The 15291-nt window shown below is 47.8% G+C and overlaps 1 long non-coding RNA gene and 1 pseudogene across 1 annotated transcript in view; both read left to right on the forward strand.

Annotated features, from left to right (window-relative positions):
* The window catches only part of LOC102554696 (uncharacterized), a 121316-nt gene that overhangs the window by 93421 nt on the left and 12604 nt on the right, over nt 1-15291 (forward strand). The gene's annotated exons all lie outside the window — the stretch shown is intronic.
* Nucleotides 3334-7057, forward strand: Spin2l-ps3 (spindlin family member 2 like, pseudogene 3; annotated as a pseudogene).

The following is a 15291-nucleotide window of genomic DNA, read 5'->3' on the forward strand; positions in this document are numbered from 1 at the left end:
TCCTTCCAAGGTGCAAAGATATAACCAAGGCCACCCCAACTTTGCTTAGAACCCAAGGCTTTAAGAGCACAGAATTTCCCACTGATATTCTGTCCCTCCTCCAACTCCTTGAATTGAATCTAAGGTAAATCGACTCAGGGTCCTGACTTAAGCCTCATTTGAGGAGGGGACCTGTGAATGTACATCTTTAGGTGGACAACCCCACCACCTGCTGTGCTGTGTGTGAGGGTCTCTGCACCGGTGCAGAGGTGTCTCATCCCCTAATTATGGATAAAGGTGGCTGACTAGAGACTAGGATTACACACAACCAGTTAGTGGTTTCATTCGGCACTCAAATGTCTACAAGTCAGACATTAAGTGTGGATCATGATCATAACAGAAACAAAGACAGAATGTTAGGCGGACAGCAAACCTCAAAAAAGATCACCTCATCAATTGCATCCACAACCATGCAGTGCTGAGAATGAACCCTTCAGTCGTGGGACTCCTTGAGTGCTCATTAATCTCACCTGTGCCCTGTCACTCAGCCCTTTGAGAGGATGCAGAGCTCAGCAGATGTGGAAGGCTGAACCAGTGCTCCAGCTGAGTCAATGCCTGTAATGACACTGGGCCTCTGAAAGTGTCCTGGAGAAACATCAGGAAAAGGACTGGTAGACAGAGGTTGGGTTCTCTGAGGCGACAAGTTTGGATGTGTGTGTGTGTGTGTGTGTGTGTGTGTGTGTATGAACGTGTGCGTGTGCCAGTGTGAGTGCGAATGCACATATGTGCGTGATTTCTATGTAGGCCCATTCCATGGAGTCCAGACATCCTGACTTTGGTGAACGTGGCTAAGGCACAAGAAGACAGAGCATCCCAGAGCTCCCTAACTTCCTGCAAAAAAGACAACCAGAGACTGGTTGGCTCCAAACTGGACAAGGTCTCAGGAGCAGTTTTCCCTACCTAACGCGTGCTCAGGGAATGGACTCACTAGAGGATAGCAGCCAGGACAGAGCTTTCACTCTGGGCTTGATGTCCCAGGTGCCACAGTCTGAGATAGACAGACACATTCCCTGAGGGTCATATTCCAGAGCAAGGCGAAAGCAAGCAGAAAGGCAGAAGACAGGAACAGAGGGCAGCTGGCTCCTGTGTTCTCCAACTTAGGGACTGTTCCCCTGTGGGCACTGGGCCTCAAGTATCCTCAGAGCCCAGGACTGGGACAATGCCCTCAGCTCTCCCAGTTGAAAGAGGAACATCTGGGCACATGTGGCAGGTGGTCCTTTGACAGTGCTTTTCCTGTTTGTCTTGCCATATGTGGCCAAGGGGCTCCTTCCAGAGAGAGGGAAGTTCTGGCAGATCACTATCAGGAGCATGAACCCCAAGCATCAATCACAAGAAGTCAGGTCAGCAAAGGTCGTGCTCCCTGGTTGAAAGTGTGCAAGTCTGCTCTTACAGGGTAGCCAGGTGAGCCTTCCCACTGATTACCTTCAGGGAGGCGTTGACTCTTCCTAGCTTGTGTTTCCATCCTGTGGTCTGACCCAGTCACCATGTTACCTGTTGTGGCTTGCCATCTGCATGTCTTGCTTGGTTTGAGTCTCTGGAAAGCTGCAGACCTCGTATTCCCGATGTCTCTGTAGCCGAAGTTTTTGGGGAACAATCTCTGAGGTTGTAACCACTGAATACCGCGAGTGGTTACGGCATGGCTATCAACCAAGTAGCATGGTAGAGGCAGGGTCATTCCTGAGGCAAATCTGACTCTTGCTCCTGGCATAGCAGCTGGCCTGAACAGCACATGTACTGTTGTTTCTCTGGCAAAACAATTGGGTGGGCTGAGGAAACACTCTAGGCCAGGTTGTTCTTGGTCCTAGATTGTCTACAATTGTCTCTCCTGGTCCTAGATTCTCAGTCCTAACACTCAGGAAGAAAGCCCCTTTGCGTCAAGCAGAAATTCTATGAGTTGCAAAAAAAAAAAACCCCACCGCAACAACAATAATCAGATCTATGGTTGATCGAAGTTCGCACAGGCTCAACTCAGGCAGCAAGGTCTGCAGTGTGGGACACATGTCGGCCTCGTACCCTCTCCTCTGGCTTCACTTTGAGGTCACTCTGCTCTGTGCTGCAGTCAGTTCTTTCATTTCTCAAAAGTGATCATTTGTACACTTCAGTGCCACTTTCTAGAACAGTGAGTGTCCTTTTTGGGAAGTCTTTCCTGCTAAAGACCTACGTAGTATTTAGTCAGAGCCTAACTGGTTCTTCTTGAGGGGAACGTCCTGACGAATCCCTGCATGGTAAAGTGCAGTTCATCAATAGCTACTCTTGAAGCAGAGTGGGGCCATCTGAAGAAAGGGCTCACGGTTGAGAGCTTGGACTGTTTGTTCTTGGAGATGATCTTCCTTGGCTCCCAGCACTCATGCCCAGGGACTAACAATCATGAGTCACTCCAGCTTCTAGGTGATCCAGAGCCCTCTGCTGGTCAACATAAGTGCCTGCACGTACATGCATAGCTTACAGACACACACACACACACACACACACACACACACACACACACACACACACAGAGAGAGAGAGAGAGAGAGAGAGAGAGAAACAGAGACAGAGAAACAGAGACAGAGACAAAGACAGAGACAAAGACAGAGACACAGATAGAGACAGAGAGGCAGTGAGGAAGAGAGGCAGAGAAACTAAAAATAATGTTTTGAAAAAGGAAATAAGGGGTTGGGGATTTAGCTCAGTGGTAGAGCGCTTGCCTAGGAAGCGGAAGGCCCTGGGTTTGGTCCCCAGCTCCGAAAAAAAAGAACAAAAAAAAAAAAAAAGAAAAAGGAAATAAACATTTAATTGGATGTTGCAAAAAGAAAGAAAACACTTTAAATTTTATGTCACTCTGAGTGGCATGGTGAGAACTCAGGCCATCCCATGACAATCCGAGGACAAAAAAAAAAAAAGGAGGGGCTACTATTCATATCCACTAAAGTAACCTTGGTCCATGCTGTAGGGACATATTTAATCAATGTGCAGAAGATAACCCACAAGTTAATCTGGCATTTGCATTTATCCTTAGTAAGATCATATGGGTGTGGTGTCAAGACAGCGCAGTGGTTATGTACACAGGCTGCTCAGGCAGAGGCCCCAGGTTGGAGTCCCAGCACCTACAGTGTGCCTAACAAACTCTTGAAACTCCAGTACTAACGGATCAATGCAAACAGGACAACAATGTATTCTCCTACCTATGAGCTGGACTAGGGACATGAGAACATCAGACCTCTGGTCTTCTGACCATTCCCAGAGTGTGTCAGGAAAGTAATTTTTTCCTATGATTGGATATTTTTATTTACATTTTAAATATTATTCCCTTTCCCAGTTTCCCCTCCCGAAACCCGATATCTCATGCCCCCGCCCCCTGCAGCTCTGAGGATGCTCCCTCACCCATCCACCTGCTCCCTCCCACCCCTTGCCCTGGCATCCCCTACTCTGCGGCATCGATCTCCTACCATTGATGCCCTAGAAGGCCATTCAGAAAGTGTTTTGACTTTCAGATTTCAGATTTCTTGCTCTTTGAAGCCAAATCAAAACTTTCACTTCAGCAGTCTTATCAAGGATGGTACTCTGTGGTCATCTAAGCCAGGCCCCTCCCTCAGCTCCTCTTGCTCGCTATTTCCTGGTCGACACTTCCTGGTGTGAAGGAGCAGTAGGGGCTGAGAAAGGATCTCAGTGTCGCCCTAAGACTCTGCCCTGTGCTCACACACGGAGAGGAATTAAGATTCACCTAAGAGTTGTCCAAGAGCACACACTTGGGCCCCACCACAAAGAAACATAGATCAAAGCTGACGTGGGCCCAAGGTATTGAATTCTGACTCACCAGTGCTTGCCCAGTGAGCATTTTACACACTTCACTATGTCCCTAGGACTGGAGCCAGAGCCACCAGGGGAGTGGAAGGATGTGGTGTGCAATTACAGCCAATGGCATCCTCAGTGTCAAGCCAAGTAGCTTCAGGGAAGCCTCCCCAGAACGCTGGGCCTGGCCAAGATCCAGCAAGGAAGGCTTCCTCAGGGAAAACTGTTCCCAAGAGTATTACAGATCATAAGACGGATGCACTCAGATGATTCTTGGTGAAATAGCTCATGCACTTTTTCCCTTGTGGACAGAGGCCTCCTCCACATTCCAGGAATGGACTGGGATCCAGGGGTAGATGCTTCTGTTTGGCTCAGTCTTGAGAGGTTGGGATGCTTTATATGCATGGGGGAGGGCCTCAGGTGTTGTCCCAAGTGACATGATCCTTCTAGTGGAATGTTTTCGTCACTTGTTCTAAAACCAGTAGCCCTTGACCTGAATTGGAACTAATGCCTAGTGTTCGCAATTATGAGAATTCTGAGTTTTTTGTTTTGTTTTTTTGAACTAACTTCATTGCCCGGTCTTCTGTCTAGTGTCAACCCCCACTGCCCCACACAACAAAAACCAAAGCATCTAATCAATACTTGGGGTAGTGAACTGAAGAGAAGGCCCTCAAAAGAAGACCCACAAAGGTAGACACGTCAACAAGTGCTCAGCATCCTCACCATCCCGGGAAGGGAATTAAAGGTGTTTGAGGTGACAGGTCCCCCCTCCACCATGACTGGTAACGAGGAAACCATGGCCAACAAATGACAGGCAGGACAGGGAGAATCATGGATGCTCACACACTGATGTTGGGAAGTGAGACCGGGGAAGTGACCCTGGATGCCAGCATGAAAGTTCCTCAGAACAAGGAAAAGGGGACTGCTGTCTGATCCGTCAATGTAAGGCAGGGATCATCAGACATCCAGACTCATGGTTGCCCTGTTCACTATGGCTCAGAAGGGAACCGACAGGATGAGCACAAACATGTGGGAGGGGATGAGAAATCAGCAACACTGTCACATCATTACATGTGAAGGAAATTGAGATAAGCAGGACGTGTGTCGACATGGAGATCAAGATGCTAAGTGAAATAAGCCAGTCTCAGGAACAGAAATGTGTGTGTGTGTGTGTGTGTGTGTGTGTGTGTGTGTGTATGCTTTAGTGTGCTTGTGTTCATCTGTGTGCCTACCGTTTTGTGTCAATCTTAAGACAGAAAAAGCAAGAGTGGACAAGTTCTGAGAGGGGAAGGTAAGAGATATTGTGGGCGAGAAGAGGAGGCACCGAATGTATTGTGTATGACACAACATCGGAGTGAGGAAATAGTTGGGCTTGGAAGGAAACCCATTATGAGGTTCAGGAAAGTGAACAGGCCACTGGGAAGAGGAGGGAACTATGGTGTAATCCATGCATAGGTACACACAAACTTGCATGCACACACGCAAACACAAGGAGCACATTTCGTTCAATTGGTTTTCAAGAAGAAACCTAAAATACAACATAATTAAAAAAAAAAAAACCAGGGCTAAACGAGAGCAAGGATATAATGAGGGTAGGTGTGTTAGCCTAAAGACCCATACAACATCCCAAGATTCCTCAAAAATAAAAGGCTTACTGAGTAGCAAACAATGTAAAGTAAAATATGCAAACACGGCAAAGCCTGAGGCAGAGACAACAGAACTGAAAGAAATCTCCAAGGCCAGCCAGGCTAATATATGACCCAACAATATCAATGGGGACTGTAGAGCAGCAGGGTGGAAGGAGAGAGCTCACCATCAACACTTCCCTCTAACCCTGACCCTTACTGTGCGTGCCCAGCACACCAACGCACATACACACATGAAGAAATGCACGTGTGCACACACATGTACACAGAACCACAGCCACACAAGCAAAGGTAATTAAAGAGTGAAAGCTATAATCAAATTCATACTGATCAGACATGCTAGTGCTCATGAAGGGGTGGTGTGTTAGACAGGGAAAGGTGACCGGTGTGGGGGATGAGAGTTCCTTCAGGCACAGCTACAAGTTTTGAAAATCTCCTGGAATCATGTTTGCAATGCGTGAGATAATCATACCAATGGCTGTTGAATTCTTAGCATATGTTAAAAAGTTCCCAAGTTGTACTCTACAAATCCCTGAGTTGTATGGGACAAAAAGTTTAATAAAATCGTTAATCCTCCTTCTCAGCTCTGTGTGGAGCAGTCCTTAGGTTGGATGCCCTCGACTCCGGCTTTTAGCAGAGGTATCTGGAGCCCCCTCCGACAGCCTCTATCCCCAGAGGCAGGAAGACAGTACAAGCTAGGAAGAACCTTGGAACCCTCCAGGACCCAGGAAGCAGAAGGGCAGCACACCAGCAAAGCTGCAGAACAGAACATGGGAAGCGCAAAGTTGGCCAAGAAGAGAGCTGGTCAGGGAGAGGAAATGTTTCTCCAACCCCGACCCGAAGGAACGTCATGGGCTGCAGAATTTCTCCCGGGCAGAAGGAGGGACATGAGCCCATCACACAGCGGAAAGGAACTGTGCTGGATCAGGTGGCTGTAAAGACCTCTCTCCACCTGCTGAAATGCGATGGCATTGACTGTGTCTGTGGACTGGAATTTAACGAAGACAAGAGGGTACTGTGCCTTAAAATTCCTTCTGACAGGGTAGCATCATCCCAAGTCACTGACACCAGCCTTCTTGATGCCATCATTGGCAAAGCAGTGGAACATGTATTTGAGGGTGAGCATGGCGATGAGGGTGATTGCAGGGGCATGGTCCTGGGCCAAACTCCTATCTTGGATGCCAGCTTTTATATAACATATGAGAAAGATCCTGTGCTGTACATGTACCAGCTTCTAGAAGACTATATAGAGGGCGACCTCTTTATTTTGGCAGGGTGCAGAAAGCTGCCTCTTTTAGACATCAACATTGAGCTTATGGATGCCCTGATAGGCAAACATGTGGGACACACCAAAGACGATGCCTCCAAGAGAATTGGCGTGGTCATAAACCAGGCTGAAGCCGAGCCCAGTGTGTACTTAGTTAAGTTTGAAGATATTGTGACTTGGCAAAACACTTCTAAGCATTTCACAAAGCGTCAAACAGCTGTATAAATAAAGATAAAGTTGTAATTTCTTTGGAAATAAAGTTGAAATTGTATTTGCTAAGAAATACATTCATTAATTATAAAAATAAGAAAGTAGAGCATTTCATTACATGTGGGAAATCAAACAGTAATCAAACTAGGACCCGGGTCCTGTGGGTATAACTGGGTGTCTCAACTCTGCAGCCTGCTCCATGGATTGCATCTGGACTGCTAAGCCCGGTGCGGGGAGTTCTGACTAGCAGGAGAGCTGCCAGTTCATCTGTTTCCCTTCTCTGGCTTCCTGGGATCCTACAAAGTCAATGGCTTGCCCTTAAGAACACAGCAGCTTGGGCGGTGCGGCTGGTACAGGCCTTAGCTTAGGTCCAGCAGTCAGGAAGCAGAGGCAGGTGAAACTCAGAGTTTGAGGGCAGCCTGGTCTACAGAGGGAGTTCCAAGACAGCCAGGACTACACAGAGAATCCCTGTCTCAAAACAAAACAACCAGTCAGCCCTCTGAGGGGTTAGGGAGAGGGTATAGGTTCCTAAGGGTATGTCCATAGGGTCACCTGACTCAGGCTGCTCTCCTGAGCTGCTGAGGAAATGAAGGAAAGTCACATTGAAAGTGAAGCTGGGAACAGCTGGGAACTCTAAGTGTGCCTGTGGCTGCCAGGAATCTCAGGCTGTTTAATTGGTACAGCACGGGAGGAGGGGTTAGCTAGCCTGGGTGGGAGGTGTATGTCCATGATCAGTGTCAGGCTGTAAACATCAGGGGGAGAAACCACACTGGCTAGAACTTGCACGCACTGATCAGTCATTCAGCCACACTCATGACTGGACTCCAGAGCAAAGCTGTGCTCTTCACCCGGGCACGTAAGAGGAACGTCCTTGCCAATTTAGGATGAGACACCCGGTCTCTGAGTCCTAGTTAAGCCAAGTGCATGTCAAAATAGACTGCAACAGGACCTCACCCATTCAACTTTCTCCTGGTCCCTGCAGGTTAGGGACCATTTCACTGACAGGAGTGAGGAGCAGTCAGGGCCTCTCTCTGCCTAGGGCTCTCTGTAGCAGGCAGGTCAGAGTCATAGCTTCTCTCAGGCTGTGCCACACACATCCACTCCACCTAGTGAGCACTGAGTTCCAGTGCAATCCACCAGGCCCTCACGTCTGCCTCAAATAGGTCCTGAGAGCTACAAGGGACAGCCAGCTGCTTCTGAAACTTAGACATTCTACCTGAGTTCTCACCTCTGGTGACATGTCACCTGGTCCTAGTCCTGCTCTTTCCATTTGTATGGTGACCATTGACCCTGTGCTGGTCCATTTGTCAACAACACAAGCAGGAGACATCTGAAAGGAGGGAAGTGTGATTGAGAGAATGCCTGCATCACATAGCCTACAGGAATGATGTGGTGTCTTCCTCAGTGACAGGTATGGGAGGATCATAGCCCTCTGGAGGATCCGCCACTACTGGGCAGCATGTCCTAAGAAGGACAGTCAGGTTAGCAAGACAGTCAGCAGCCCTCCTCTGAAGGCTCTCTTTCACTTCCTGCCTCCAGGTTCCTGCCCTGATGGAGTTCCTGCCTTGACTTCTCATCAAAGACGGCCAAGGATCAGGACACATGAGCCTCATAAAGCTTGTGTGCCCTGTGTTGCTTTTGGTCATAGTGTCTGCCACATCGATGCAAAGTAGCCTACGACACACTTGTATTTTGTACACTGGTCCTCACCAGGCAGTGGATGTTCCAGGACAGAGAATGAAGAAGGAAGGGAGGCTGATAGGCCCGCCCCCTTGCAGAAAGGGGATTGGTGGATAGCACTCTGGGGGATGGGCAAACCCTAACTGCCACAAACTGTTGTTTAACTTACATTAACTAGCCCAGAGCCCGAGATGAGGTATTCAGATACTCTGCCTTTATCTCTACATGACATTTCTCACTTTGGGGCGGGGTGGACTCAAGACCTCTGTGTAACCCTGGTATCCTCGAACTCCCTCAATAAGACAAGGCTAGCAGTGAACTCAGAGATCCACCTGCCTCTGCCTCCCGGGTGCTGGGATTAAATGTGTGCACTTCCCCCCACAAGGCTTCCTCATGGCATTTCTGACAGTTCAACCTCCAAATGTGGCGAACACAGTGACCACCCCCAGGAGCCAGGCACAGGGAAGGCAGGAGATGGGAAGCAGGCCTGAAGCCTAAGGGAACAAAGTTTCAGGTGGGCAGGAGGAATTGTCTCAAACACTCTACACAGCAGGGTGATGGTCGGCCTGAAGCGATCTCCTAAGATGTTCAGAGCAACTGCCGGCTTCCTTTGCCCCTGGGATCTTAGTAGATGGTGTGGAGACCCCTAACCCCCGGGATTTGAGGGAAGTGGGAGGGAATGAGCCAAGTTTGGATTCTTCCCAGAGTTAAGTCCTAATGTCTCCATAGTCTGTGCCCAGGCCCCAGCCTGTTGGCCTCCACAGTTGGACAGTATTAAGGGGCAGTATTGAGGCTGTAGTTGACCTTGCTGGGGGTGCAGGTTCTGCACTGGATAAAAGTCACCGAGAATGGTGACTTGGGAAAGAATAACAAGGTGACCTGAGGAAGCAGACATAGCAGTTTTCTTTCCCTTTCCAACAGCTGGACTAGAAATGAATCCAAAGCAGGTACATAGGAGTCCTTTGGTTGCCCCAAAAGAAACAAAAAACACAGCTCCCTTGAATACAAAACTGCAAACCAGACACACACATATCGATGCTCCATGTGAACATCAAGTGGAGGTCGCCCCCTCACCATATGGGCACAGTGGCTGTGGTGATATTAGACTTGAGGGCCTTTTTCTTCCTAGTGATCATGCTATGGACCTATGTAGGGGTTTGAATGAGGTTGGTCTCCATAGGGTCCTGGGAGTCTATACATGTTCCTAGCTGGTACAACTGTTTGGGAAGGGTTGGGCAGTGGGGCCTTGAGAAGAGCTGTGTTCCTGGTGCTGGGTTTGAAGGTTTCAAAAGCCCAGGCCATTCCCAATGACTCATTCCCTCTCTGCCTCCCACATGCAGACCAAGTGAGCTCTCAGCTGTTCCTCTCACAATGGCGTTGTTGTACCACAGTAGACTCTCGGTCTATGAGTCTGAATTACAATTCACTTTTCTAAGTCTGCTGTCTTGGTCATGGTGTCTTACTACAGCAAAAGGAAGGAAGACGCAGACCTTAGTAGCTATTGCTTTAGAGGATCAAACGCGCTGACATTTCCTCATTGAGAAGTCAAAGCCATTAGATATTTAATGGTCTTTGCTGTTGAGTAGTAACATTTGGGACTGCTATAAAGGTTATTTAAGGGAGAGCCATTCCATGGTCCTCCCCATTTGGGGTACTTAGGACCCTCAACAAGGACAAGTATGGCCTGATGCCCATTCATACGCAGCTTCAGAAATGCAGCTTTTCTAAGATGAAGACCGCGCTGGGTCAGGCATTTGGAGATCATTTGTCCAAGGGTGGCCCCTCCTTCTAACTGACTCCACATGCATACCTGACTATAAAGCTCCCGTGAACCCACTGGTTGAGTATGCTTGACTTGGGTAGAATAATTCTGCGGTCTGTTGCTTAAACCACATCTGGATGACACAGATACTTGCTCGTGTCTTCAAAGGAATGCGGCTTAGTGCACAGGTAACTCTTTTGTGTGGGAAGACACAGGTTTATTGATAAGAACTTTTGATCCGCAACTTGGAAATTGTCCTCTAGACCTTCCCCCCCAGATCCTGATTACACTGAGTGAGGCCTGGGAGGATGAAGGTGGGGAGGACAAGGTGAGGATGCTCAGTAAGGACAGCTCCGTATTAACAGTGGGTCAGGCAAGCTTTCTCCAGAGTGCTGTTGGCCTCACGTGTGAAGCTGAGGCAGTTTAGTAGACAAAGGAACAGATAAGCACAGTCTGATTTGAAAATCATGGAGCGCTTCTGTCAGAGGGACCTTCTGAAGTGCACTAACATGGAGGCTTTCTTCATAGTGGGTGGGAGAGCCGTGAGCCTGACACAGGAAGCCCCAGAGCTAACGGTTTGGGAGGAGGGAGGATGGGAGGGACAGGAAGGATGAGAGAGAGAATGTGGAGACGGGGGGAGAGAGATGGGGTGGTGTGTTAGGTTCATTCCTTAGTTTCAACCCACTTTAAATGTTCACTTCTGGGGCTGGTGAGATGGCTCAGCGGTTAAGAGCACGGGCTGCTCTTCCAGAGGTCCTGAGTTCAATTCCCAGCAACCACATGGTGGCTCACAACCATCTGTAGTGGGATCCGATGCCCTCTTCTGGTGCGTCTGAAGAAAGCGACAGTGTACTCATATAAATAAATAAGTCTTTTTAAAAAATGTTCACTTCTCTCTTAGTGTATAAATTATAGCTGAGTTTTAGGTTTTAACAAGAACACTGGTGGTGATGTATAAAACTAGTGATACAGCATTATAGAAGTGACTCCATTTCCCACATTTCTTATAAAAGCAGCCTCTTTGTCGAGGCTCACACAAACTACCTACACCCAACATGGCTCCTAATCCTGCCTTCTCAAGATTGGGGAGTTCTTTCGCATGGACTGCTCTTATGTCAGTGTAGACAACTAAAGGTTCAGGAATGCTAAAACCATGCTGACACTGAAGACAGGAGCAGCTTGGGCTCTCTCCACTCCCAAGGAGGGAAGAGCAGCTGCCAGGCCCAAGGTGCAGCCTGGTATCTCACCAGGCCTTAGGTGACCAGAGATCTTTTACAGGGAGAGGCGATATTAATCAGGCTCTCACTTGGATAAGGAAGTGTAAGAGGAATTTTCCTTGGTAGTGGGAGCTGAAACTAAAAGGATGTGGATGCTGTTCAAAGTTTGGGTTAACAAAATGTAACACACTGTCAAGACTGTGGCTCCATGGTCATTCCTGTAGGGTGAGAGCCCACGGTCTGTACATGGTGAGGTTCCTGTACTGCCCTGAAATCCGGCCTAGCTTGCAGTGCTCATGTACAGGGTTTCCCCGTGTGCCTGCAGTCTGGGTTCCTGGTTTTCCCAGACAGTGACATCCTTCACCTCCATGTGCATAACTCCAGGAACTCTCCTTTTTAGTCCTGCTCATTCTCTGTTGTACCCAGGTGAGCTTGACCATAGCAGAGCTCTACCCGCGTGTGTTAAAGCATACTTTTCATCTCTACCTAATGCTACTCCTTAAGACCCAACACCTGTCTGTTGGAGATTGAGCCCATGGCTGCTGCTCTGAAAGGGCAGCAGCAGTGAGCTGTGTGCATGGCCAGCGGTTATTTAATATCTGCAGCGTCACCATCCAAAAACTTCATTCTGAGTTACTGTTGGTGACAGATCAAATCAAAGTTAAAACAACCCGCATCCTATTTGCGGTGTGGTCGTACTTTGCCAGAAGCTGACCAGAGAGCACTGGTTCGCTCCAGAAGTCAGCTGAGGTGACAGAACATTGTTGGAGGCAAAACTTGGGTTTTGCAAAAGTAAAAGTTGCTTAGTATTAATATTTACTCCCCTTGATTCTTTGTTATTCTGGGGCCAGAAACCTATGGCTTCAGGCAAAGTAACACCTGTTTCTTAACAGAGGGCCCTGGGTCTGTGGGGTAGGAGTAAGGTAAAGGATTTATTGCTAGTGCTCCCTTCTCTGGCCAGTTAACCAGGAGCCCTTGTCTGCCTAGTTACCTCTTTGTGAACTAGAGAGGAAAGAAAGGAAAATACTTAAATTTTTGTACACAGGCAAATTTGCACATACACATATACATTGATACAAATACATTCTAGCCCAGCAATCAGTCTCAACGCCACAAGTGTTCATGCATGCTTGCATGTATACACATATACCTACATAGGTACATATGAACAGACAGACATATACCTTTGGATGTAGGGAGGGATGGAGGGATGGAAGGATGGAGGGATGGATGGAGGGAGTGTTGGAAGGTTAGAAGGATGGAGGGATGGAGGGATGGATGGATGGATAGAGGGATAGAGGGATGGAGGGATGGAAGGATGGAGGGATGGATGGAGGGAGTGTTGGAAGGTTAGAGGGATGGAGGGATGGAAGGATGGATGGATGGATAGAGGGATGGAGGGATGGAGGGATGGATGGATGGAGCAAAGCTCCCCAGTGCAACCCCACCATCTTTATTTCTGTTCTCTAGCATTTTCATAGATAAATGTTGCACAGAATGGGAGTGACAGAAGGATATAGATAAGGAGTTGCAAGCAGCTCTGTCCCGTAAGAGCTGTATAAACCCAAAGCACCTCTTCCCCAGGGGCCTGCATCGCCATATTGCACACCAGGGGCTTCACTGCCAACATGAACTAGAATGGTTTTCCTGGATCACAGATTTCTCCCAAGTCTATTTGTCGTCTGTTTGGTTGGGGTATGAAAGCTCACTGTATTTCTTATTATACAGCCTTTACTAAATATTATGAATTAGAAATTGGAACATTTCTATTCTTGATTATGTATCCCCAGGAAACCAACTAAAACCACCTCTTAAAACTTTCTTCCTAAGATCAAATCAGGAATTCAATAAAATCATTATTCATCTGAACAGTATTGATTCATGAAGTCATCTTTAGGTTGATCTGCAGGAAATCTGCTCAATGGGGTGGGTTAAAGCCCAAGGATTATTACACTAATTCCATAATGAGAGGAAAGGCACAGCACTTGCCAAAAGCAATCCCGAGATGAAGTCTCTTTGAGGCCTTGCATCTCACAGCTCAGCCATCTTAGTTCAAGCAGAGAGTGAGGCCTCCTCCAGGAAGGCCACCTGCTAGCCTTAGTGTTTCCTAAATGGCTCCTGACAGGACTTTACAGTTTATTCCTTGCTTCCCATCCATTCCTCTTGCTTTCTTACATGAACTTTCCTCATTTTCAGGTAGGATACCTAGGAATTGGACAGATTGCTTGGGATACGTCTATCTCTGAACAAATACCTCCAAGATCCAACTTGATAACCCTTATCTGGCATTCTAAGTAACTGAAAGTTTCTACCCTGAAGTAGAAGTTTCCTGTCTCCTCCTGCTCGGACTCTTAGTATGGTCTTTGAGAGAGGTCAATTCTGAGAGGTTGTTTCATGACCCCTCACAGAGAATTTGTTTCCAGTTAAGGTTTTTACAGGCAGGCAGGCAGGATGGGATGTTGTGATGAGAGATGCCCAACGTACAGAGAGGAAGGTGGCTGGAGAGAGAGGCCCAACGTACAGGGAGGAAGGCAGTTGGTGACAATGTTCTATGTCAACTACTCTTCTCACAATCATGTGGGGTCTTCCACAGGTACAGATTAGACACTTGGAGTCTAACTATGCTTGGCTCACCATGGAGGCATCTACTAAGGAGAGGTGAAAATCCCTATGGGAAGAACTGCCCCATATTAAAAGAGTGCTTCCCAATTTTGATAGGTAAATGCCCTCTTTATTCTGACATTCCTAAATGATCCCCCCAAAAGACACATATCCTTCTATATAAATCCTGGCATCTCGTGGTAGAATGTTTTCCCTTAGATTGACATTGGGACCCTCCCAATGGGGACCTCAGTGCAGATACAGATCTCATTTTCCTTGTCTGAATTCAAAGGAATCAAAATGGATTAAGTATCTTTCACTGAAAATTCTGACCAATCATGTCTCGAAAATTGAATAGAAGAACCAACTGTCTATCCAGCAACAAAATATATAATGTTAATTTTGGACCATGACCCCCTAAGCAGGCTGCAGCCTTCCTTACTTCAGCAGGAACAGGCCAGAGAGGCTGCTGGGCAAGAAAAGGTCTAACACTCTTGTGTCCATGGGGCAGAGTGGCTGGACAACTGTCCTCGGTGGACCATCACCTGTGTCCACCATGTGTCAGAACTAATGGCGCAAGTGACTTCCTTACGTGCTCCAGCCCAGTGCACTTTATTTAGCTTTAGTAGGACTGAGAAAGGAGAGACATACAATGGTAATGGCAACTGCAGGCCTCAGCCCCTGTGAACAGTGCCCATTAGGGTAAGAAGGGTAACCTTTTTGGAAAGATACAGAAGGCTCAGCAGAGCGTATGCTTTCCTCCTGCCCTGGTGGTCAGAGCTGGTTCAAACAAGAGTTGAGGGATGAGGTGGGGTAACTACTGCGAAGCAAGGGATACTTCACCACAAACACAGCGGACTTGGTGACAGAGGACTTGAAAGTGTGACGTCATGCTGAGAGCCTATGACCAGGCACGCTTGCAGTGTACGGGTCAGGCCACTAGGAAGTGGAGTAGTCTTCAGATGGGGGGTGAGGATTATAGGAAAGACGGAAGAGAAGACTGAGAGACAGAGGTCGAGGTGGAGAGGGCTGTCCAGTCAGTGCTGCTGCAGCCTTGAGCTTCTCAGAGGCTTTAGAGTATGGTGGGAAGCAAACTCC

Source organism: Rattus norvegicus, chromosome 9, assembly GCF_036323735.1.
Source record: "Rattus norvegicus strain BN/NHsdMcwi chromosome 9, GRCr8, whole genome shotgun sequence".
In the NCBI taxonomy this organism is placed as follows: Eukaryota; Metazoa; Chordata; class Mammalia; order Rodentia; family Muridae; genus Rattus; species Rattus norvegicus.